Genomic DNA, 26,213 nt, shown 5'->3' with positions numbered 1-26,213 from the left:
TAAACTGTACTTTTGATTGTAAGATTGGCAACACAAAACGCTGCATAGTTTTGATTGTCATTTCCTATCTTGTATATCCGGTAGGGTAAGAGAAACTATTCCTTTTTGAAATGTATAAGATCTGTGGTGTGGCATATTCTTTATAGTTATATATTTTTTCACAGTTCACTGATGAAGGTTATCAGAATGACTCTTGTACCCAGGATTTCTCGTATGAACTGACCCTTCGGAATCCTTGTCTTGATTCTTGTGACATATGCAAATTATGAAGACTATACTTTATTGTGAATTTTCATTGTATGCACTTTGACTTGTGGATTAATGCAGCTTGTAGTAAAGGCGTTATATTTGTATGCATTGCCTAGAGTTGGATTTTGAGTAGCTATGTCTTTTTTGCATATATTACCCCGTGGGGTTTTTTCCCTGAATTCTTTAATATATGGATTGAATTATTGAGCGCCATTACAGTAAGTTTTCTTTGTACATTCTGTATACTGCAGTCTTTGTTATATTGACATAAAGCTGAGGTCCAGCAGTTGAGAGGGCCTTGGTGTCCTGTTGTGGGCATTCAGTGCTATCTCTTCCTTTTCTTGTTTCAGTTCCCATCTGAACACCAGTTCTCTGCTTTTTACAGCCCTTTGTTCTGGCATTCAGTGAGAAACTGAATGCTGACTTTGTAAATCCACTTAATGCAAAGCTTTAGAGACAGGTCTGATTTTATTCTGAGCACGGGGGATCTGGATTTCCAGTATGCTGATGGTGGGCTTGCCTTGACTCCCTGGAATCCCAAGAGAGATAGGCAACTTCACAAGATGGAGGTGTGCTCAGTCTGAAAAGGACCTTCAGTACATGAAACGGAATTATTTAACTCTTGAATCTTGTGACAACAGGGAAAGGATCCTGTAGCTGATGCCAGAGTCTACCTCAGTAATTGCTACTACAAATCTACATTTCAAAAGAAATGTTTGACTTGCTGATGTCAAAGAGTGCAAAGAGGGGTGTTTGTGTCTCTTGGACTTATTCCTCTCTTCCCATTCCTCCAGCCTGTTTTGAAAGCCATTGACCCCCACATAAACCCCCTAGGCGGGGGCTTTTAAGCTTGGTTGTCCCCACTGAGGAGCCCTTGAACTGCTTACTTTGGAGAGGCTGTAGAGAATTTGGGCCCAGAAAGAGTTTGTCTTTCAAATGGCCATGCATGTTGTATTTACTCCCCCCCCCCCCATTTTTACCTAGGTTCCTTCATGTCTTGCAGTGACAATGCCAGCTAGCTACAGCTCCATTATATTTTGTATGTTTTGAAGCTTTCTTCCGTTCCCTGATCAGCCAGTGTGCGGTAGTGGTTAGGGGGTAGGACTAGAACAGGGGTGACCAAACTTGCTTAACTTAAGAGCCACATAGAATAAACATCAGATGTTTGAGAGCTGCAAGGTATGAACAAATATTACGTACGTCTTTATTAAAACTCTTAATACTTTCTTTGCACAGAAAGATAAAATACATACATATGCACTTTATAACACGACCATGCTAGAAGGAGACTTAAAAAAAAAAAAAAGTCTCCATAAGACTGGCGTAGGGAAAGGTTAGGGAATTATTTTTTTATACCAGTGGGAGAAGGAAACACACAAGTACCATATAAATCACTGGCCATCATTACGCATCTCTCATTGCCTTGACATCAAGGTTAGTAAATACAGCACAAACTATGAAACTAAGGGGGAACTCTGCATCAACCTCTTTAATTCTGTTCCTCCTTCCACTAGTTCCCTTGACTCTTGCACTCTCTTTCCCCACTCTAGGTCTCTGGGCAACCTCTGTGGTGGTGGAGAAGAGCTTGCACTTCACTCATGGTGGAAATAGTTGCCTCTCTGTGGGTCAGCACTCAGAGGCTGACTGAGGTCCCAATGCTAAGCATGCTGATTTGAGAGAAAGCCTGCATTAAGTTCCTCTTGACCTCCAGGAGCCACACGGTGTGCGTGAAAGAGCTGCATGAGGCTCTTGAGCCACAGTTTGGCAATCCCTGGACTAGAATGTGGGTGACCCAGGCTCAGATCCTCATATGACCATGAAGCTTGCCTGGTAACGACATCGTGCCGTCTTGGCCAAACCTTTCAGGGCGGGGGGAAGGATAATTGGGGAGAGCCGTGCACGCTGCTCTTGAAGTCATTGGAAGTGCAAAAAAAAAAAAGCTATATTAGTTTTCAGTGCCATTTGATGTAAAATAAAAATACACAGGTAAATCCATAGTCAAAAAAGCTTTTTAAAAAAAGTAACGACGACACAGCAGAAGTGGTACAAACTCACAAACATAGGCGCAAACAAGAACAAGTTTGTTGTAGTGGTTAAGTGCGCGGACTCTTATCTGGAAGAACCGGGTTTGATTCCCCACTCCTTCACATGCAGCTGCTGGATGACCTTGGGTCAGCCACAGTTCTCTCAGAGCTGTTCTCTCAAGAGCAGTTCTTCTGGAGCTCTCTCAGCTCCACCTACCTCACAGGGTGTCTGTTGTGGGGCGGGGAAGGGAAAGGAGATTGTAAGCCACTCTGAGTGAAGGGCAGGGTATAAATTCAATCTCCTCTTCTGCAATTCTTCAGCTGGAGGTGAATAATAAACGCTAGGACAAATTCACAGAGGACAGATCCATCAGTAAATATCCTCCGTGATGGCTAAATAGACCTCCGTGTTCAGAGGCAGTGTACCTCTGAAAGCCAGTTGCTGGGCACAACCATGTGGGGGATGTCTACAGTTTCTGCCTTCTGCTTGTTGGCTTTCCAGTAGCATCGGGTTGGCTACTGTGGTGAAAGGCAGACGGCTGGACTAGGTGGTCTGCTTTTGCTTGAGGCCTCTCAGTGAGTTGGAGTTCTCTACTCTGATTTCTCAGGCCCTGTTTGAAGGTTTCTGTTCATGTTTCTGTGAACAAGAATTTCTCTAAATTTGGTGGCAGACCCACATTTTTCACTGGACATCTTTTGGAGACTCATCTAACAGGTTATGAAAGTGACTGTTCCTCTACTCCACCCCTTTGACTTCCTAGCTTGCTCTTAATGCTGCTTGTTTTGGAGTGTCATAAGGAAGCTCTTCTGTAGGGAGGCAAGTTCAGATCTTTGTGTTGCGGGAGCTCAGAAACGTCCAGTAGTTCCAGTGTCTTGAGAGCAGCTTGTACAGAATAAGCTGTGTTGTGCCAATCTGTGCTTTGATGGATGCTTTTGTGGTTCCTTGTTTCTGTTCCCCTCTTTCTTCTTCCCTGGGCCTTTGTTTCAGTAGGCTTACTCCCTGATTTTCAAGCTCCTTCTGTTTCTTGTTCTTTTAACTTAGGCTGTGCTGGCTCAGTTACCCACAGTGAAAAAGCCTTAAAGTAGTGCACCATCTTTGTCCTTCTACTTGACTACTGAACTGGTTTTCCTTCCTAACATTTCCTGCAACGTTTAGAATGCTTCCACTGTAGAAGGGTGTAGAACAGGGATAGCCAAACTGTGGCTTGGGAGCCATGTGTGGCTCTTTTACATATATTGTGTAGCTCTCGAAGCCCCCACCACCCCATCAACTGGTTTGGAGAAGGCATTTGTCTCTTTAAATCACTTCTGCAAGTCAAGACAGCTGGTGGCTTGGAGAATGCATTTAAAGTTAAAGTTGCTTTCTTTCCACCTCCCCCTCCTTCCTCCCCCCATCTATTTGCCTTCCTTCCTTGTGACTTTCAGACATCTGACTTTCATGTCTTTTGGTTCTCAAAAATCTGACATTTATTCTATGTGGCTCTTACATTAAGCAAGTTTGGCCACCCCTGATATGGAACAATGCTGCTATGGCCAAAGGGTGGGTTTCCTTTATTATATGGACTTCAGACACTGGGTGCATGCACATAAAAGCTTAAACCCAGAATTAAATGTTTTTGGTCTTAAAGGTGCCACTGGACTCAAACTTCATTTTGTTGCACAGCTACCCACCTGCATCTACCTTCTGAAGTCAGCTATTTCTGTGGAGTCACCTTAACTCCTCCCCTGCCCTTGCTTTTTCTTCTCCCTCTGACCTCCTCTCTTCCCAACTTCAACCCCTGTCTTATTTATTTGGTTTATTAACTTTTTTGAAAGAACTCTTTGCACCTGTTCAATCACGTGACTTTGCTTAAACAAATGCTGACATTTTTTGTTTTGCTTTGCTTTTGGATTTCCATTCCTTCAAAGAGTCCAGAGTGGCAACTTAGCCTTCTGAATTGGGTTGGGGAAGTAGCGCATGCTATCTGTCATGATCCAGTCAGCTTCATTTAAAAATAGGAAACTCCCCAAAAGGCCACAGTAGAAGACAGAAATAAACACTTATCAAATGTAAATGCAGGTGAGATGAAAAAGAGCAGAAGATAATCCTACAGTTGGATTTAAAATAACATCCCAGAGATTTGAAAGACTGATTTCTTGTCTTTGGTTTTAAGTTTAATTGGATGCCTAAAAAGTGTAGGAAGTTGTCTGGGAATGGTATCCTTTTATAAATCGTAGGCCCTTCTGTCCATTTTCCACCAGCCTGATCTCTGAAGGGAAGGACCTGCAAAGTCGCTGTTAAAGATAACCAGCCCCTTTCAAGCTGTGGACATGCCACAAATGACTGATGCCCATGTATGGGAGCCAGCATGGTGCAGTGGCTAAGAGTGGCAGACTCTAATCTGGGGGAACCGAGTTTGATTCCCCACTCCTCTGCATGCGGCAAGTTGGGTGACCTTGGGTCATCCACAGTTCTCTCAGGTCTCTCTTGACCCCATCTACCTCACAGGGTGTCTGTTGTGGGGAAAAAAGAAGGGAAGGTGAATGTAAACTGTTTGAGACTCCTTTGTGTAGTGAAAAGTGGGGTATAAAACCAACTCTTCTATGTGTGTTGCATAAGGGTGCATGCTTATTTCTGCTCCCCCATATAGTTTACAAACAAGCAAAAGACATAAGCTCACCTGGCAAAAGATACAAATAAATCATCATAATAGTGTGGGGAAATTGCTTCCTTTGTCAACTACCGTATAGATGAATTGGATAACAAACCTACATTTTATAGGTAGGAAAATCAAAAGATATGTAATCTGAAGGCAAGAATGAAATAAAATGTTGAGTGTCCGGAAACCAAAAAACAAAGTTTGGATGGCCTGGCAACCCCCAGTCTGGTTTTATTTATGAAATCTACAAATTCAGGTAAATGCTTCTGACTTGTACTTATCTAACAGTCTGAATAGCCCAGTTTAGCCCAAGCTCCTAAGAGCTTGGGAGCTCAGCAGGGTTGGCTGCCATCAGTTCTTGGATGGGAGAACACCAAGGAAAGCTACGTGGAGGAAAGCAGTGGTCAGCCAACTCTGTCCCTGTCTTGCCTTGAAGACACTGTGGATGGAGTTGTCATGAGTCAGTTGATGGCACGCTTTTCTTCTACACTTTTCTAAACTCCTCTTTGAGGAGACTTGTAAACTGCAAAATGTGCATCTCAAATCTTAGTTAACTACTTTGGCATGGAAGAAGGGTCCTCAGGATGCCATTTTCAAGCCAATTCATAAATTGAAAAATAAACAGCAACCATGGGCAACTGTGTTTTAAGTATTATTTTCACACAAGGAACACTGGATCCTCTGGAGTACAATAACCCCCAACCTGATTAATTCTTTTTGCAATTAGATGCCAGAAGTTGTGTGATTTATTAACAAATGAATATAAGAGGTGGCTGAATAAATCCTGCTCCCTCCTCCTGGCCTCTGGTATTCCAAGAAGGTCTCCCATGCAGGTACTTGCCAGAGTTGACCCTGCTCAGCTTCTGAGGTCCAATGAGATCGGGCTTACCTGGGCTATCCAGGTCAGTGTCAAGTCGACGGATTCAAGAACGAGTCAAAGTTGTTACTAAGACTACATTTATTGATAACAGGTACTCTGGCGCAAGCCTATAGCTTGCTAAGAATGAAACCAATACATTGATACATGGGTTTTAAGGTACACTTCAAAAACATTCCTACAGGGGGGGTTCCAAGAGGAGACATTCACACATAACTACTAGATACTTTTTCAGGCGGTTATCTAGCCATTTGTCCTTGCATTATCATGCAAGGCTTCCTCCCAGGTCAGGCCCTGAGAAGGCGCCGACTATTTCTTTCACACCAGTTGCAAATCAAAATGAGAAAAGGGGGGAAGGGAATAACTATGGGTAAAGCATTAGCAGCAGTGGGTCCATTATGATTTTAACCAGGCCTGATACAACAGGCCAAGATCCCCTCCAGTCTTTTGTCAGAATCAGTCGATCTTGACATACTGCCCCCCTTAAGCTGGCCCTCTCGATCTCTGAGGGTGCTTATTTAGAAACCTCTTAATCAGATCAGGGGCTGACACATCCTTTTCTGCCACCCACTCATTTTCACTAGGAGGGAAATGCTTCCATTTAATTAGGTAATACAGCTTCCCATGTTTAATTTTTGAGTCCAGGATTTCCTGGATCTCATGGTGACTCCGGCTCCCAATCTGGATAGGTTGAGGTGCTTCAGGTCGAGGATGCCAAGGGGAACACCCAGGGTCCTTCCAAAGAAGACTGCAATGAAAGACAGGGTGCACTTTACTAAACATCTTTGGTAACTCCAGCTCTACTGTAACCTTATTTATCACCCTTTTGATCTTAAAAGGACCCAGATACTTGTATGCCAATTTCTTGGATGGTTGGGTTAGTGGGAGGTTCTTGGTTAACACGAATACCGAATCCCCTACTTTGAAGTCCCAAGTGGGGACATGGCTTTTGTCATATTGTTTTTTATAAGCCTCTTTGGCTGCTTCCAGGTTCTCTTGTATCTCCTTCCAGCTTTTAGTCAGCGTGCCCCACCACTGACTGAACGGACTTGGCTCCTTCTGGGTGTCCCCCCTGGGAGCAAGGGGAGGGGTTTTCCCTCATACCCACTCACCGTTTGGAATGGTGAGGCTTTGGTGGAGCTGTGCACGCTGTTATTATAGCAGTATTCAGCGAAGGGAAGTAGATCTACCCAATTGGATTGTTGATGGTTAATATAGCACCTCAAATACTGCTCTAATAACCCGTTCAAGCGTTCCGTCTGTCCATCCGTCTGAGGGTGGTAGGTGGAACTCAACCCCTGCTCCATGTCCATTAGCTTGCAAAACTCTTACCAGAAGTTGGCAACAAATTGTGGACCGCGGTCGCTAATTACTTTGTCTGGGATTGTGAAGAGATAGAGAGAGAAGAGATAGTGGACTCTCTGATTCTTAGCAAAATGTCAAGTCAACGGATTCAAGAACGAGTCAAAGTTGTTACTAAGACTACATTTATTGATAACCGGTACTCTGGTGCAAGCCTATAGTTTGCTAAGTATGAAACCAATACATTGATACATGGGTTTTAAGGTACACTTCAAAAACATTCCTACAGGGGGGGTTCCAAGAGGAGACATTCACACATAACTACTAGATACTTTCTCAGGCGGTTATCTAGCCATTTGTCCTTGCATTATCATGCAAGGCTTCCTCCCAGGTCAGGCCCTGAGAAGAGACTATTTCTTTCACACCAGTTGCAAATCAAAATGAGAAAAGGGGGGAAGGGAATAACTGGGTAAAGCATTAGCAGCAGTGGGTCCATTATGATTTTAACCAGGACTGATACAACAGGCCAAGATCCCCTCCAGTCTTTAGTCAGAATCAGTCGATCTTGACAGTCAGCGCTCTAAAACACACACTTATTTGCACCTCCTTGCTCAGGCAAAGAAATTTGGAACAGTATCGTTTAAGTATCTTATTCTTTGTGCCAGGCTACCTCTGTTGCCAGGATCTTTCGTCTTTTTGGAGGGTAGAAGATTACTTAGCCCAGTTTGAAAGCCTTATCTAGGCTTTCCCATGTATACACGACACTCTTGTGTGTATGTGTGGTGAGGGTTTTTGGTTGGGAGTAGAAGGATACACAGGTTGGCTTGGAGAAACCTAATGTGGAGGCTTGTGTGCAAATACATGTGTATATATATAAATAATTTCTCTATTTCTTTTAAGATGCTTCTTTCCTATTTGGTCCTCAGTCTGTTTTTGGTAGCTAAGTATGTTCTGTAATTAACAGCCTGGCGAGGGTATTGCACATCCTTAGAAATAAATTGGGTTTCCTTTTTGAATCAAAAAATTGGAGCCACTTGATATGGTTTCTTTCCTCTTTTTCTCCACCCACACCCTGCTTGGCATGCTCTTTTACAAAAATGTAGCCAAGCCGGTGTCTTCTGTTCAGATGCCATACAAGAAAAGAGCAGTTCTGGTTTTTAATCCCATTCTCTCCCCCGCCCCCCAACATGATGTCTAGACAGGGTCGCTTATGGAAATCTTAATCCCCTTCCAATGTAGAACCTACCACTTGATTGATGCTAAATAAATGTTGGAGGTATTAATAGAAGCTATGGGATAACAGGCATGGAAATTAACATTGTGGCTTGAGTCTTGGTTCTGAGCTTTTGTCTACTCTTTGCATTGGTATCCTGCTTTTCCTCCACAGAGCTGAGGGTGGCAGACAAAGGCGGGATTCCTTCTCTCTTCCTCTTATAACAACCCTGGCTGGAAAGGTATACCACTGCAGAGAGAGAATGACTTGCCCAAGACCACACAGGGAATGTCATGGTTTGAACAGGAGTGAAACCTCTGTCTCCCTGGTCCAAGGGCAGAGTCTCCTCCCTGTACTGATTTTGAGGAGAGCCAGCTGGAGTGAACGTTGGAGCTGCCAGACCACCCAGAACTGGGATTGTAGAGATCAGGGGCTGGAAGATGGCTTTCCTAATCATGGTGTATAGGATTGCCATGGCTGGAGCTAGGTGGAAGGGTCTTGTTGCATGCTCTAGATATGTCTAGTATAAATGTTCAGCAACTCTCCGGCATCTCCTGGACTGGCAGCGAATTCTCTCATGACTGACAGGGGGTTGGAGATAGGGTTTGTTGATTGCTCTTTCAGGTTGTTGTGACTTCTGACTTGTGTGGCAGCATACTTGGGGCCAGCTTATCATGCCAGAGACCCTCCAATGCCAGGTGGAGGGAGCCTTGGGGCTGTATATGTTTGAGTGCAGACCCATTGAGAAGGGCGTCTTTCAAAAGTGTGGTGTTTGTCTTTGGAGACAGTAGACTTCAACCCAGTCTGGTAGCTCTGTCCTCTGAGAAAGTTACAACCTTACTGGATCAGAGGAATGCTGTAGACATTGTTTATCTTGATTTCAGTAAGGTTTTTGATAAGTTTTTGCATATTCTTGTTGACAAGTTAGTAAAATGTGGTTTGGATCCTGTTGTTGTTAGGTGGATCTGTAACGAAGATGGTGAGGGGTCTAGAGACCAAGTCCTACAAGGAAAGATTGAAGGAGCCGGGTATGCTTAGCCTGGAGGGGAAGACTGAGAGGTACTTGAAGGGCTGTCATATAGAGGATGGTGCAGAATTGTTTTCTGTTGGACCAGAACCAATGGGTTTATGGCTCAACATTAGGAAGAACTTCCTGGCAGAGCGGTTCCTCAGTGAAACAGGCTTTTTCCGGAGGTGGTGGGCTCTCCTTCCTTGGAGGTTTTAAACAGAAACTAGATGGCAATGCTGATTCTATGAATTAGGCAGATCATGAGAAGGAGGGCAGAAAGGGTCGCATCAGTGCTTAGTTCTCATGGCCTTTTCTTACACTCAAGGAAATGTTGATTGCCACTTTGGGGTCAGAAATTTTTTTCCAGGCCGGTTTGGCCAGGGATCCTGGAGGTTTTTGCCATCTTCTGGACATGATGCAGGGGTCACTGGGAATATATGTGTGTCTAGGAGGTATTTGTGAAATTCCTGCATTGTGTGGGGGTTTGTACTAGATGACGCTGGAAGTCCCTTCCAACTCTATGATTCTGTGATCCCGGGGGCAGCAGGGAGACATGCTCTCTGCTGTTCACTGTATTATTTTTGACTATCTGATTTGTTGTGTTATTTTATGTTTTTTGAGTTTCTTGTTTTTGGAGCCAGTTTGGTGTAGTGGTTAAGTGTGTGGACTCTTATCTGGGAGAACCGGGTTTGATTCCCCACTCCTCCACTTGCACCTGCTGGAATGGCCTTGGGTCAGCCATAGCCCTGGCAGAGGTTGTCCTTGAAAGGGCAGCTGCTGTGAGAGCCCTCTCCAGCCCCACCCACCTCAGGGGGTATCTGTTGTGGGGGAGGAAGGTAAAGGAGACTGTGAGCCGCTCTGAGACTCTTCGGAGTGGAGGGCGGGATATAAATCCAATATCTTCACCTACCTCACAGGGTGTCTGTTGTGGGGGAGGAAGGTAAAGGAGATTGTGAGCCGCTCTGAGACTCTTCGGAGTGGAGGGCGGGATATAAATCCAATATCTTCTTCTTCTTCTTCTTGTTTTTGTAATATGTAAAATATTGAATTTTTAATTAAAATCTTAATTAAAAAAAAAAAAACCCAGAGGTGATACTTCTCATTTAAGATCCTTTGAGAAGCCTTGATTTTTTACAAAGGTCTTAAAACCAGAGGGTCTTGAAGTGTAAGGGGAAATCAAAGTTCTTTATGGTCTCCCCCATTTTTTGTGAATGAGGAGAAATTAGGCTTGAAAAGAGACAGCTTTGCCTTCTGTTGGTGGACATGGCTCACTTCATTGCCAAGCAGGTAGCACTGTTCTGTTCCATTTTGCCAGCCTCCTGGTTTCTCTCATGCACACTCTGAAGCATGCCACTTCTTTTCCTTGGATCTGCCTTGGTTCCTGGCTTTTTAGTAGGACCCAAAATGAGCTTGTTTGAGCTGCCTTCTGTTCCATCTCGAAGAGACACAAATAGGATGGATGTTTCCTTTGAAACACGTTCCTTTTCTATACATGCATTTGAGATCCTTCTTTCGATCAAGACTTGCTCTGATGGGCTGTTTGTAAAGATCACAGGAGACAGAAACTCCTCCCCCATCCAGATGAGCAGGCACCATGTGTCAAAAACTCATGCAACCTGGCCATGTGTTGGTCGGGGCCATGCTAATTCTTTGCTGGCAAGCTTCAGGAGTGGCCCCCTGCCTCTTCTGGCAATGGGTGGTGTGGTCTGTTGAACTGAAGCCTTTAATGAAGAATCCTTTCCCCCTCTTTGTGGCTCTGTCTAGGCCTCTTGCCAAGGTTTCTGTCTGGATTGCTGCTTTTTGGTTTTTCAAGAAAAACAATAGTGCTGCTGATTTGCACCAGAGAGGTGCTTCAGTCTGCTTGCAGTTCCTCATTTGTGTAAAGGGCAACTGGACAAAATCTGGTCTCTCAAGGAAATGAGTTTCTCCAGCCAAGCTGCCTCGTAGCTGCTGCAGGTTTTGTATAGGTTTTGTTGGAAAAGATCAAGAAAAATTGTGCTATTCTTTTTTGTCTCTCCTCCGTCATTCCTTTGGCTGGGAGGGAGAGAAAGAAAGTTGACATTCCCCCCCCCCCCCTCAAATGTAGGCAGCTCTCATGAGAGTTGTGGACTCCAGAGTTAGCAGTTGGTGTGAACCCAAGTAATAGTACAGGCACCACTGATCTCTGTCACTGGCACACAGAATCCCTCTATATGGGGGGTTCAGAATTTTGCTGGCCAATATCACCTCCAAATAAGTCAACCCCCCAAAACAGGTCATCCAGTATTAGTCAAGTACATTGAAAGCATTCAATTTATGGGAACCATGGTTTGGATACTTAATGCTAATTAAGGAACATTAATTGTTAGATGATATGTAACTTTAAAAAATGATAATGAATTGTGCTTTCTTAACTGTTGTTGGTTTTTTAAATAAATGTGAGTGAGTCACTGAACAGTTCCTTTTGTCTTTTAACTGGGAACATCAGGAAAGACCCTACGGTTTTCTACTTTTTTAAAAAAGAGCAACTGCAAAATAAAATGCAGCTTTCAAAGATGACTGTGCTGCAAAAGCGACAAGCCTGTTCTGCCTTGTCAGAGATGTCTGCATTTATAGCTTTGCTGCACTGCTGGGCTGACTGAAAGTGTTAATGTGCAAGCAGCCCTCTCCCCTGCTTGTGCCTGTGCAGGACGCCATCGTGAACTTAGCAAGTTGCGCTGCCACCTGGCACAATGGTGATTGTGGTTCCATAAAGGCCCCTGGCCAGCAAACAGGTAGTCAGATGCTTGGCATGCCAGCTGCCTCTGTTCAGCTCTGGGTGAGCCAATCAGTCCCGTGTGTGGAAAGGTCAACAGAGCTGTGGGCATGGCCTGTGCAGTGTCAGGCTACATATCCAGGCTGACCAGTCCTGATGGCCAGGGGACGATGGCCTGTTGTCATTGGAGTCACGTGACAGCTCAGCCCTAGCAGGATCTTCTCAGCCTGGGCCTGCCTCATTTCTCTTTCTTCTCAATCTCCCCCACCCCACAGTCAGCAGATGTACCTACCCAACAATAGCCTGACTTTTAGAGCTATATTTAGCTGCACCTCTCCAAAAATTAGTCAGGCTTTAAAAATAGTTTTAGAAACACTGACTATCCCCTCCCTTTCTTCTCTCTTCTCCTGTCCTGGTCTGCAGCTGTTTATGGATAAATGCCATCAAGGTTACCAATGGCTGAACAGTTAGCAACACAATAGAATCCAAAATTGAAGGGGAAGTTCATTGCTGGGTGTTGCTGCAGATGTTCAAGTGGCTGGCGCCTGATGCGATGCAGTGCGTTTTCAAGCCAATGGAGGTGGGGGAAGTAGATCACATTCTTTGTTTTGCATCTGCATTGGCTCTTCCTTACTAACTCGACTGAAGCTGCAAAGAAACGAGGTTCAACTTGGGATCCCTTCCACATCCCTGAATTAAGGATGAGGCTGCAGTCTCTCTCACTGGCCATGCCTGGAAGCTTCTGAGTGTCACTTTGCTCATGTGAAGTGAAATGAAACCAGTTCTGCATTATCAAGGTCTTTCCCTGAAAAATACCACCTTGGGGCCAGCAGTGGAGTTAGGCCTTGAGAACAGGAGTTCATGGGAAGTGTTGGCTGGCAGATGGGAGCAAGATGAGGAGACTTAGCATGGTGTCATCCTACTCCAGCACTAACTGCTGAGGAGATCTGGATTCAAAGCTCTGCTGACCATGCAGCTGGCCCAGTCATTTCTCTTTCAGCATTGGTTTGAATAAAAGGGTGGTGAGGGGAACCCTGAGCTCATTTGAGAAAAGGTGTGTGTGAAAGTAATAACATGAGGTGGTTACCATGGAGACTGTCCATGGTAACATGACTTTTGCTTGGTGTTTTTTGAAGGGCATTAATATAAGAATTTGGCCTGGATTGTATGCACCCAGCTTCTTTTGTTATGTGAGTTGGGGACCCAACTGCTTCCTTTCTTGGGCAGGTCATGACCTTTTGCCCATGGCACATGTCTGCTACGAGCACGTCTCTATCCTCTACCGCAGGGTTGTCAAACATCTGTCCTGCAGGCCTAATCCAGCTCCCAGAGGGCTCCAATTAGGCTTGCCAGCAACTAGTCATCACCTGCTTCCTTCTCCCTTGCATGCTTCCTTTGGTCTCCATTTTTAAAATTCCCCCCTGTGATGAGGCAGCTGATCAAAACAGCCTTTTGCTCTTTCCCTCTTCCCAAAGGGAGGAGGAATCTCAGCAATGGAGGAGCTTGACTCTGTAGCTCTGCTGTGTGATCAAGATAGCCTGGGTTACCAGGCTTTCAGTCATACTGCAGAGCTACTGAGCCAAGCCCCTCTTCCTTCTGTTGGCTGAGGCTTCTCAACCCTCCTCATACCCTGGGGAGAGCGGGAGAGAAAGAGGTTGAGTTTCCTTTGCCCAGTTCCCTCCATCAATCATATAAAAGATACAAAGAAAGCACTTTTGGAGACCAACATTTTATTCAAGGTATGAGTTTTTTGCCTTGCTACAGAGAGAGAGAGAGAGAGAGAGAGTTTTGTTGGCTTGTTATGCCAGGGCTCTCCTGGGTGCAACTGGATTTGCCTCCCCCTTTTCACTGTATTCAGAAGAAGAAGAATTGCAGATTTATACCCCGCCCTTCTCTCTGAATCAGAGACTCAGAGTGGCTTACAATCTCCTTTATCATCTTCCCCCGCAACAGACACCCTGTGAGGTGGGTGGGACTGAGAGAGCTTTCACAGAAGCTACGCTTTCAAGGACAGTTCCTATGAGAGCTATGACTGACCCAAGTCCATTCCAGCAGCTACAAGTGAAGGAGTGGGGAATCAAACCCTGTTCTCCCAGATAAGAGTCCACGCACTTAACCACTACACCAAACTGGCTTCATGCCTTCATAATGCAGAAAAGGAATAACAGCCACCAGAATTAGGCTGAGAGTGTTTGCAGGCCAAGTTGTCACCCAGCATATTTCCTTTGATTTTTCTTTCACATTTTGCTTTGATTTCCTTTGATTGATTGGATATTTTGAACTTAGACTTTCCAAATAGTAGGCTGATACTGATCACTCTACATGGCTGTCTCTTTATTCTTGCACTGTCACATTGCAGTTGTACTTATTTTTCTGGGGAAGATTATAGTTTTGTAGACAAACACATAGCCCTCAGTCTCTGTCATGGTGCCTTCACATGTTCTTGACCAGCACATGAAGCAACTTATGTAAGCTCACAATGTCCAGCCATTTCATGTTTTCCTCTGGGTTTTAGGCTTAAAGCATTGACCATGAGATATCTGTAATGAATGTTAATCAAGAGTATATTTGCAACTTAAAGATGCACACCTGAACAACACCTGGACAGCATATTCGAGATTGCTTCAGCACAGGCATTGTCTCCAGTTTTTGATACAATAATTCAGAGCAAGAGATGTCAGTTATCAAGGCTGTTAAACAAAGTATTGCAAGTGTGCTAATGTTTTAAGCATGTTTTACTTTAAGTTTTATTTGTGTCCTCAGGATTTGTAGGGATGTGGGGAGTTCATGATGTTTAATAGGACAAAAGTCAACAGAAGGCTGCTGTGTAGAGGGGCCCATGATTCTTTTCCACAGTGATCTGCACTCTTATTTGATAGGTTTAAGGCAATGAATCTGTGCAGCCGCTTTGTGCAGTGTTAGGTTCAGATGGGTAGCTATGTTGGTCTGAAGCGGCAGAACAAAGTTTGAATCCAGGGGCACCTTTAAGACCCACAAAATTCTGGGTATAAGCTTTCATCTGCACACATACTTCTGCATGTGCACACGAAAGCTTATACCTTGAATAAAACTTTGTTGGTCTTAAAGGTGCTGCTGTACAATGTATGATACTTTTTCTTCCTTCCTCTTCTCAGTCCTTGCTGAGTTGCCCTCCACCCAACCATAAATTAGGTGGGGGCTGCTAAAAACTAGTGAACGTCACATGAACTGAGTCAGCCCATTGGTCTGTCACGGTCAGCTCTGGCCCCTCTCTGCCAGGCAACTGCTTTTGGGGGGCCTTTCTCCTCTGCCTTAACTGGAGATGCCAGGGGCTGAACCTGAGCAAAAAAACATGCAACAGCACCAACCTGCCATTTAGCCATAACCCCACCTCATGTTATGCTTTGCATGGAGCCCTGCTGGCTTCTTTCTGTCCATGTGTTCTCCTGTCTATGCTCTACAGACACATACACTCAAAATATTTCTTTTGTTGGTAGTATTCCACCACAGTTATGAATTCTGTATGCATAGTCTGACCTGCCAAGTAGCGATGAGGCCCAAGATCACTGGCAGGAGCTAATACCTCTGGTTACGTCACTGGTGGTCTGACTCCTGATTGACAAGGACCCCCGTAGCAGCTCTCTTCTCTGATGAGGGCAGGCATTTTTTTCTTGAACTTGTTGCGCCACAGCTGCTGGAGCTTTGTACATGTGCAGCCCTCACTCTTCCTCTTTCCAGGTTTTCTAAGCAGTTGTTCTGTTTCCACAGCATTCCATGGAGAGGCCAGGACGTCTGGGAGCAGAGCGGAAGTAAGCAGGACATTGCCCTCCTGCAACCTTGAGGATACCATGTAAGCTCCTTTTTTGTTTCTTGCCATAGACCGAATGATGTGCACTGCTCAGATGATCCTTAGCTGCTGCGCTGTCCCCACAGGGTAGCCCTTCTTTTCACTGGGCAAGACTGGATGGGGCAGCTTTGATGGTTTCAAAATATCTTCCTTGGCCAGTTGGGGAATGCGGAAGGGGGAACATGTCGGCAAGAATTCAAAGGTAATCTGCCTTCTACTGGGAGGAGAGGCAGAACTTTCTGGAAGAACCATTCCATGGAGGGTGGATCAGAACTTATTGGAGGATCTTGCCATTTGGGACAAAAGAGTGCAGAGCCAGAGATGGTGCAAGAGAGGGTCAGCCAAGATGATTTAAGGAGTTTCCTACAGTGAAGAGCCGGTCAGTTTAGAAGGGAGGAATAAGTTGGGGAGAAGAAGATACAGGATGATAAAATGATTATGAGGTGGTGCAAGTGGACACAGAGAACTATTTCCCAGTCCCACAATAACAGAACTAGTGAAGGGAAGCCCAGTCATGTTGATGAGCAATAGATGTAGGATGATAATAATAATAATAATAATAATAATAATAATAATAATAATAATAATAATAATAATAATAATAATAGATTTTATTTGTATCCCGCCCTCCCCGCCTAGGCGGCTCAGGGCGGCTAACATTTCATACATTTACATAAATAGGTAAACTTTAAATTTAACAATTAAAAATTAAACATAAAAACCCGTTAACTTAAATTATGTATTTTAATTCAATTAAGTTAAATGTGTCTGGCAGCAATAGAAATATTCTGGCGCTGGTTCTGCCAGTTTAAATAGTTCCATAATAGTATTATAGATGGCGGTTCCTTTATCCCTAGCAACTCAGCAGTCGATATCAGTGTAAGCTTGTCTGAAAAGGACGGTCTTGCAGGCCCTGCGGAACTGGTCGAGGCTCCGCAGGGCCCGCACTTCCTCCGGAAGCTGGTTCCGCAGTGCAGGAGCCGCGGCTGAAAAGGCCCATGTTCTAGTGTTTTGGAGTTTGACCTCTCTCGGCCCAGGGATGGTCATTTTATTTTTTCCCATTGATCTCAGTGCCCTCTGGGGTTCATATGGGGAGAGACGGTCCCTTAGGTAGGCTGGTCCTTGGCCATATAGGGCTTTAAAGGTAATGACCAACACTTTGTACTGGACTCGGTAGGTAATTGGCAGCCAGTGCAGTCCGCGCAGCCCCGGCCGTATGTGCTCCCATTTCGAGAGCCCCAATAGTAGCCTGGCTGACGCGTTCTGCACCAGCTGCAGCTTCCGGGTCCGGCACAGAGGTGGCCCCAAGTAGAGGGCATTACAGTAGTCCAATCTTGAGGTGACCGTTGCATGGATCACTGTTGCGAGGTCGCGACGCTCCAGGAAGGGGGCCAACTGCCTTGTCCGCTTCAGGTGGAAGAATGCTGACTTGGCAGTGGCTGCTATCTGGGCCTCCATTGATAATGAAGGCTCCAGTAAAACACCCAAACTCTTTACCTGGCGCGCTGATTTCAATGGTGCGCCTTTGAAGGTTGGGAGAGCTATTTCCCCTCCTAGGGTGCCGCGACTCACACAAAGGACCTCTGTCTTCGCTGGATTCAGCTTCAGCCCACTCAATCTGAGCCATGTCACTACAGCCTGCAAGGCCCGATCTAGGTTCCCCGGGGCGGAGCCGGGCTGGCCGTCCATTAGTAGATAGAGCTGGGTGTCATCTACATATTGATGGCAGCCCAGCCCAAACCTCCGGACAATCTGGGCAAGGGGGCGCATATAAATGTTAAACAGCATTGGGGAGAGAACTGCTCCCTGAGGCACTCCACAATCAAGTGTGTGCCTCTGGGATCGCTCACCCCCAATAGCCACCCTTTGTCCCCGACCGGAGAGGAAGGAGGAAAGCCATTGCAAGGCCAACCCCCCAACCCCTATGTCAGCGAGGCGGCGCTTTAGCAGCTGATGGACAAAAGGGAGAAATTCTTTACTCAGTAACTAAAAGGTGGAATTCACTGGCAGGGTATAAAGTGATGGCCATGTGCACAGCAACCTCTGAAAAGGCATTCAACAGGAGAAGTCCATTAGGTGAATGAATGTGTGGTGGCTGGACAACTTCAGGCTTTCATGATGTATTGGGAGGAGAAGGCATGTGACTCACTTGATTCTCCTGGACCTGTCAGTGGCTTCAGTGCCACTGATAATGGTATCCTTCTGACCATCTTTCCTGGCTAGGATTGGGAGGCACTATTTTGCGGTGGTTCTTGTCCTTCCTGGAGGGTAGATGTCAGAAGGTGGTACTTGGGAAATGTTGTTCAGCCCTTGGCCTTTGGCCCATGGGATTTCACAAGATTTCATCTTGTCTCCTCTGATCTTGTACATCTAATGAAACTGCAGGATGAGGTCATCTGGAGATTAGGACTGAGTTGCCAGCAATACCTGGATAACACTCAGCTCTATCTCATACTTCCGGCCGATCCCAGGAAAGCTGTGGAAATCCCAGTACCTTTAGGCAGCTTTGGAGTGGATGCGGGCTAATAAACTGAAGCTTAATCCTGCTGAGATGGCCATGCTGCTAGTGCGTGGAAGGTCTGACCAGACATTTAAGGGTTTACCCATTCTGGATGGGTTTGCACTCCTCTTTAAGGAACTGGTCCATGGCCTGGGGGTGCTCTTGGGCCCAAGCCGACTGCTGAGTAAGCAGGTGGTAGCTGTGGCCCAGAGTGCCTTTTACCAGCTTCAACAGGTTAGCTAGCTGAGGCCTTTCCTGGGCAGAAAAGATCTGACTACTGTGGTGCATTCCCTGGTTACATCTAGATTAGATTATTGCAATGTGCTCTACATAGGGCTGCCCTTGAGAGGTGTTCAGAAACTTGAGTTAGTACAGAATGCCACAGCTAGGATGTTGACTGGAGAGGAGTGGGTCATAGGGACCATATTCCTACAGTCTTCAGCCATCTACACTGGCACCCAGTCTATTTCTGGATGCAATTAATGGTGCTGACTTGTAAAGCTATATATGGTTTGGGAGCAACATGCCTGAAAGTCTGCCTACTTCCTTTTGCACTTACCTGACTACCATGATTATCTTTGGAGGCCTGCTTCGGGTGCTCTGCCTTGTGAGATCAGGTGGGTGGCCACCTGGAGGAGAGCCTTCTCAGTCATGGCACCAAAGCACTGGAACTCTTTCCCCAAAGAGACCTGTCTGTCCCCATCTTTCAACAACGGGTGAAGACTTTTATTTGGTTTTCATTTGACATTCCATCAGTAATTCGCTCTCCCTGGCCAGTGTTTTAATTGTTGTTTTTCTTCTTGTATGTATTTTGATTCTGGCTTTAATTGTTGCAATTATGTGTTTATGTTGGCTTCAGTGGTTTTAAAATGTAATGCTATTATGTATTTTAATTTGTTGGCCACTTTGGTGGCCCTCATGAGGGCAGAAAGGTAAGGTATAAATCTTACAAAATAAAATAAATAAAATAAATAAATAGCCATGGAGACTCCACACCTGGAGGCAGCAGACCTCTAAATACCAGTGCTAGGTACCAATTTCAAGAGAAGGCCCTTTGGCCTCTTTAACCTGTTTCTTGGCACTCCCTGGGCAACTGGTTGAGCACCGTGTGAGACAAGATTTTGAGCTAGACACATCACTAGTCTGATCAAGCAGGATGCTCGCCTGTCTTCAAGATTTTCTACGTTCCCCAAACTGAAAGCCAGTTTGGTATAGTGGTTAAGTGTGCAGACTCTTACCTGGGAGAACCGGGTTTGATTCCCCACTTCTCAACTTGAACCTGCTGGAATGGCCTTGCGTTAGTCATTGGTCTGGCCGAGGTTGTCCTTGAAAGGGCAGCTGCTGTGAGAGCCCTCTCAGCCCCACCCACGTCACAGGGTGTCTGTTGTGGGGGAGGAAGGTAAAGGAGATTGTAGGCCGCTCTGAGACTCTGTCCTTGAAAGGGCAGCTGCTGTGAGAGCCCTCTCCAGCCCCTCCCACCTCACAGGGTCTCTGTGGCGGGGGAGGAAGGGAAAGGAGATTGTAGGCCGCTCTGAGACTGTCCCTGAAAGGGCAGCTGCTGTGAGAGCCCTCTCCAGCCCCACCCACCTCACAGGGTGTCTGTTGTGGGGGAGGAAGGGAAAGGAGATGGTAGGCTGCTCTGAGACTCTATCCTTGAAAGGGCAGCTGCTGGGAGAGCCCTCTCCAGCCCCACCCACCTCACAGGGTGTCTGTTTTGGGGGAGGAAGGTAAAGGAGATTGTAGGCCGTTCTGAGACTCTATCCTTGAAAGGGCAGCTGCTGTGAGAGCCCTCTCCAGCCCCACCCACCTCACAGGGTGTCTGTTGTGGGGGAGGAAGGGAAAGGAGATTGTAGGCTGCTCTGAGACTCTGTCCTTGAAAGGGCAGCTGCTGTGAGAGCCCTCTCCAGCCCCACCCACCTCACAGAGTGTCTGTTGTGGGGGAGGAAGATAAAGGAGATTGTGAGCCGCTCTGAGACTTTTGAGTGGAGGGTGGGATATAAATCCAATATCATCATCTTATATTTCTCCCTTCCTCCCAAGACTCAAGGCAGCGTACAGTCCCTCAACCACAACCCCATGAGGTAGGTTGGACTGCTATAGCAAGTAGCCCTGTGGCTCTGAGATCTCCGGACTGCATGCCCTTTTGGGGTTGCTTTTTCTGCTTATTGGACTTTGAGGGTCCCACGCAGCGTCTTAATTTTTCTTTCAGTCCCTCTTGGCTTGGGGGCGAAAAGTCTCACTCTCATGGGGCAAACTTGCTTCTTCAGTGGCTCTTAACAGCAGGTGTACTTGGCAGTTGTTTAGGATGATGCAGGACTACTCCATCCAGGATTACTGTGGTTATGGTTGCTTCGGATGTTGCTCCTGGGACGTTTTGCTTCACTGCAGAGAACTATTAACAAGCAACTGTTGGATTCCCTGCAGAGCAGTAGCTTACAAATATATCCCGGTAGTGCTGTAAGGTGCACACGAGAGCAGCTTGATTTTTTTTTTCTCTCCCAGCCCTGTGTTGCCAAGGAGTGGTTGGATGCAGAGGCTGAAAGTCCCTGGCATCTCCAATTAGTTTTATTTATTTATTCACATTATTTATAGTCTGCCTTTCTCACTGGGACCTGAGGCAGATTACGTAGAATAAATCTGTACCGGCAACAGGGTGGAACAAACAAAAGACAATGAAGCAGTCAGAAGGACATTCAGTGGTGAGTGTTGGGGGATGGGGGGCCCATCTGTGCCTGAGACTTTGTCTGAGCAAACAATGCTGAGCTGAGTAGACCCAGTAGTTAAGAGTTCCCAACACTACCCCTGCAATTGCCAGAAAGTTTTGGGAGTGGAGGATGTGATGTCACTTCTGGAGGATGCTCTAGGCTGCTTCTAAGTGTCATTACGTGTAGCCCGTCTTAAAGTCTGCTGCTCAGTTCCCCTGGGGGTATTGGGGCTGGGGAGTGGATGCCAACAGTCTGCCTCAGTATAAAGTAGGTTAATGCAAACTGATTTAGCCCACCTCTCAAACTAGAGAATCTAATCTTCCCCTCGGGGTTTAGCAAACCATGCACTTCTGGGGTAGTTGGGGTGATCATAAAAGTAAATTACAAAGTCATGGCCACAATTAATACTACACTCCCCACCACCACTGCCACCACCAAGGGATATATCGCCCTAATGGTTTTATCTGTTTTTATCTGTTTTAAATGCTGATCCCTTTATATGTTTAAATATTGTAATGTTGCTGGATCTACTACTGGAAGCCGCCCTGAGCCACTCGTGGGAAGGGCGGCGGGATATAAATCTTAAATAAATAAAAAAAATAAAAATATCATCTTAACATTTAAAATCTTAGGACACTGTGCCTTGAGTTAGGATCCCCCTTAGAGTGCCTATTTTGGGTTCACCGCCATGTGAAATACTGTGGGTGGCCATGTAGCACAGGACTTTTTCTGCTGTGGCCCTGAAGTTATGAGCTCCCTCTTGAGGAAGGTGCTCTTTACATCTTCCTTGTTAATACTCAGTGCCTTTGGAATGTCTTGGCTGCCTTGCTATGGGTTTTGCTGCTGGGTTTTGCCGTGACCTTTCTATACTTGTTCTGCCCCCACCCCCAGCCTTTGCTGTGTCGTGTTGTGTGTGTGTGATTTCAGTTCTCAGTGGATTTTTTTTTGTTACACCTGGAAGGTGGGGTGTAAATATTTGAATGAAATAAAAATAAACTGGAGATGCTTTGTTCCTGTATGCGTGCAAGATCAAGAGTCTTTTTAAAAAAGGACATTCTTAATTAAAAGTGCTGGCTGGTTCCTTGGGAAGGAAGAGGTATAATTAATCTTAAGTACAAAACTAAACCTGTCTAAGAAATTGGAGGTACTTTTGATAGTATTTGTTACTGAACAGTAGTGGGATTATTTTTACTTGCAAAGAAGAGCTCTTTGGGATTCCCTGAGGTACTGGCGGTCCCCTGTCTGTCCTCGGAATTGCAGCTAAGGGCAGGTGTGTCCACAAACTTGTTCGGCTTAGTTTATCTCCTCTATCTTCTAAGACATGAAAAAAGATGTATAGTGCCCACCAAGGAAACCTTTCTGCGGAAGGATGAAGCTTTTATAATATTGTAGCATCCACTGACTGGCCTTGGTGTGGTGGGTGACAGGACTGTGATGGGGCTTCCCACAGGCTGAGGTGTGGGGGGGTTACCTGCTGAGAGGTCACCCCAGGTATACAGAGAAAAGATAGGGCTCTGGTGGCATTTCCCCTTTTGTTAGTTGTTGTTAGTTTACAAACTGCCTATGAGAACTGAATATGCTCCAAGAGGGCCAGAATGGCAGTTAAAGGAAGGGGGGCGAGAAAGAAATCCACTTGCTCATGCCCCTGAGAGCTTGGCAGACTCTAGAGGGGAGATTTTTGGAAGGTAGGATTTTAAAAACCTCCTTTTCCCACTCCTTGAAATTCCCCATGGGTTCCCAGCTTGTTCTCTCTGCTCGCTGATGATTTTTGCCCTGTACTTCCTCTCTTCTGTGTGTGTTTTTAAATACTTGGTTGAACAAACGTGATTGTTTGGGAAACAAAAGGGTGTGTATTGCACTAGCATTTCTGTTAGCCCCACATTCGAGAGCCCCAAACCTCAAAGCTGTCTCTTGGTAGTGTCAGCCATAGATGCCAACTGCCATCTTCAAAGGAAGCACTTTTTCTTTTCACCACAGTGTGTGTGTGGGGAGGGGGGGGGGTTTGTACACCACTAGTTTAAAGATTCTGTCTCTGCCTGTTTTCACAACCGTGCATGTAAATCTTTGCATACAGATATCTGCAGTAGACAGTGGGGAGGGCACTGGTCTCACTCTGTCTTTTTGTTTTTAGAAGGTTGAGTTCACAGAATTTGAGGGAGGCTGGTGTGGTGTGGTGTGCAGGGGCCTTGAGAGTGGGGGTACTTTTCATAAGCTGCCAGAAGGGTGAAAGGAATCCAACCAGTGGTTCTGATTCTGCTTGTTCTCTTTCCTTCTGTGATTGATTCTGCTGATGTTCTGTAGTTGGGTATTTAGATGCACACAAAGGCCGGTACTCTTAAGACAGCGGTCCCCAACCTTTTTGGCACCAAAACTGGTTCTGTGGAAGACAGTTTTTCCAGGGATGAGGAGGGGGGGCAATGGTTTCCAGATGATACAACTGTGCATTTTATTTCTGTTGGTTTGGTATGGTGGTTAAGTGTGCAGACTCTTAGCTGGGAGAACCGGGTTTCATTTCTCACTCCTCCATTTGCAGCTGCTGGAATGGCCTTGGGGGGCAGCCATAGCGCTCTCAGAGTTGTTCTTGAAAGGGCAGCTTCTGGGAGGGTGTCTGTTATGGGGGAGGAAGGTAAAGGATATTGTAAGCCACTCTGAGATTCGGAGTTGAGGGCAGGATATAAATCCAGTGTCGTCATCTTATTATTATTACTACATTGTAATATATAATGAAAGTTTTACAACTCACGGTGTGGTTGCTAACAGGCCACGGTCTGGGACCGTTCCACGGCCCGAGGGTTGGGGATCCTGCTCTAAGACATCACTGAATGGAAGCAGAATTCTCCTTTGCACTGTTCCTGTAAATGCATGCTGAATCTCCTAGAGCTGGGGTCTGCTAACAGTGGGATCAGACTCCATGCAGAACCAAATATGGCTCCTAAATGAAATCTTTAAGTTAAACAAGCCATGAGGAGATTTATGCTGATGTACGAGAACAAGGGTACGGAACAGCAGCCCTCCAGATGTTTTTTGCCTACAACTCCCATCAGCCCCAGCCAGCATGGCCATGCTGGCTGGGGCTGATGGGAGTTGAAGGCAAAAAACATCTGGAGAGCCACTGTTCCCTACCCCTGTACTAGAACAATCACTCTTGGTGCTCCTATGTACATTTATTATTGATGGTGGAACTTCTTGCATGACACTTCCTAGAACAGGACTTGTGTCAGGGCTGCAGAAAGTTTATGGATTATTAACCAACATGTCAATTTCTGGCGATGTTAAGTTGTATATTTTAAATTATGCAGTTTAGCTTTCTTAGACTGGCTCTTGGTTGGCCTCTTGCTTTTAAAGCTGATGTACTTTGGCTCTTTAATTATACAAGGGAGTATAAAGTGGAGGATGGTAAGCAGTGGAGTGCCGCAGGGCTCAGTACTGGGTCCCATGCTCTTTAACTTGTTCATAAATGATTTGGAATTGAGAGTAAGCGGTGAAGTGGCCAAGTTTGCAGATGACACTAAATTGTTCAGGGTGGTGAGAACCAGAGAGGATTGTGAGGAACTCCAAAGGGATCTGTTGAGGCTGGGTGAGTGGGCGTCAGCGTGGCAGATGAGGTTCAGTGTGGCCAAATACAAAGTAATGTACATTGGGGCCAAGAATCCCAGCTGCAAATACAAGTTGATGGGGTGTGAACTGGCAGAGACTGACCAAGAGAGAGATCTTGGTCGTGGTAGATAACTCACTGAAAATGTCAAGACAGTGTGCAATTGCAATAAAAAAGGCCAACGCCATGCTGGGTATTATTAGGAAGGGAATTGAAAACTAATCAGCCAGTATCATAATGCCATTGTATAAATCGATGGTGCGGTCTCATTTGGAATACTGTGTGCAATTCTGGTCACTGCACCCAAAAAGGATATTATAGCATTGGAAAAAATGCAGAAAAGGGCAACTAGAATGATTACAGGTTTGGAACACTTTCCCTATGAAGAAAGGTTAAAATGCTTGGGGCTCTTTAGCTTGGAGAAACGTCGACTGCGGGGTGACATGATAGAGGTTTACAAGATTATGCATGGGATGGAGAAGGTAGAGAAAGAAGTGCTTTTCTCCCTTTCTCACAATACAGGAACTCGTGGGCATTCAATGAAATTGCTGAGCAGTCAGGTTAGAATGGATAAAAGGAGGTACTTCTTCACCCAAAGGGTGATTAGCATGTGGAATTCACTGCCACAGGAGGTGGTGGTGGCTACAAGCATAACCAGCTTCAAGAGGGGGTTAGATAAAAATATGGAGCAGAGGTCCATCAGTGGCTATTCGCCACAGTGTGTGTGTGTGTATAAATTTTTGGCCACTGTGTGATACGGAGTGTTGGACTGGAGGGGCCATTGGCCTGATCCAACATGGCTTCTTTTATGTTCTTAAGAGAGAAATGAAGTGGGCGAGTAAGTGAATGAATTGTTTACTAAACCCCAGTTGTATACCGTAGACTTGCTTGCGAGGGGGGGTGGAGGTATAAAGGCACAATGAAAAAGAGTTATGGGAAGGCCTAGACACCAACACACTTCTCAGAGTTTAAAACAATACTGCATAGGTGGCCGTATGCCTCTCAGGGCAATCACAGAAAACAAAGGTATAGTCTTGGTGGCCAGATCCATCAGTATGTGCAAGTAGAGGAGACCCCACCAACCCTGGACCATTCCCTTGACAGTCAAACGTGTACTGCTGGAACATCTGCTTTTTTCAGCTGCTTGCCAGACCTTTTACGTACACGTTAGCTGATGTGCACCATATAGGCCTCTCTCTCTTTTCTGGGAGAGCCTGTTGTACTGGGTGCTCCAGAACTGTCTGCTGGCTGTGAACTTTTTTTTCAAAGCACAGGAAAGTTATGACCAGATGATCTCTGAAATTTGTATGCCATTGCAAAGTTACTTAGAGCATGATGCAATATGGCCCTAGGTATTAACCATCCTGTCTTCCCTGGAATGTGGGAGTTGTCTGGAGTTACATTTGTATGTTAATCTGCTGTCATTGGCATCCTAGCTTTGACTTGTTCACAGTAGTTGTTCTTCCAAATGGCGTAGAAAGAAGGGGAAAATGGAGGAGAGGAGGATGTAAACTGCTTCCCAGTTCCCACTGCGGTGTCT

The 26,213-nt window shown here is 45.7% G+C and overlaps 1 protein-coding gene across 3 annotated transcripts in view; it reads left to right on the top strand.

Moving 5' to 3' along the window:
• The window catches only part of DCUN1D3 (defective in cullin neddylation 1 domain containing 3), a 49,026-nt gene that overhangs the window by 11,513 nt on the left and 11,300 nt on the right, over positions 1 to 26,213 (top strand). For 2 of the 3 annotated variants that reach the window (XM_060260598.1, XM_060260599.1), the window contains exon 2: positions 15,795 to 15,876. The exons of the other annotated variant lie outside the window; for it this stretch is intronic. The gene's annotated coding sequence lies outside the window, so the exon portion shown is untranslated. The remainder of the gene's footprint in view (positions 1 to 15,794; positions 15,877 to 26,213) is intronic. 3 annotated transcript variants of the gene reach the window in all.

This window comes from Heteronotia binoei, chromosome 20 (assembly GCF_032191835.1).
Source record: "Heteronotia binoei isolate CCM8104 ecotype False Entrance Well chromosome 20, APGP_CSIRO_Hbin_v1, whole genome shotgun sequence".
NCBI lineage: Eukaryota > Metazoa > Chordata > Lepidosauria > Squamata > Gekkonidae > Heteronotia > Heteronotia binoei.
The sequence above is the reverse complement of the archived record's forward strand: the minus strand, read 5'-3'. Positions and strand labels throughout refer to the sequence as shown.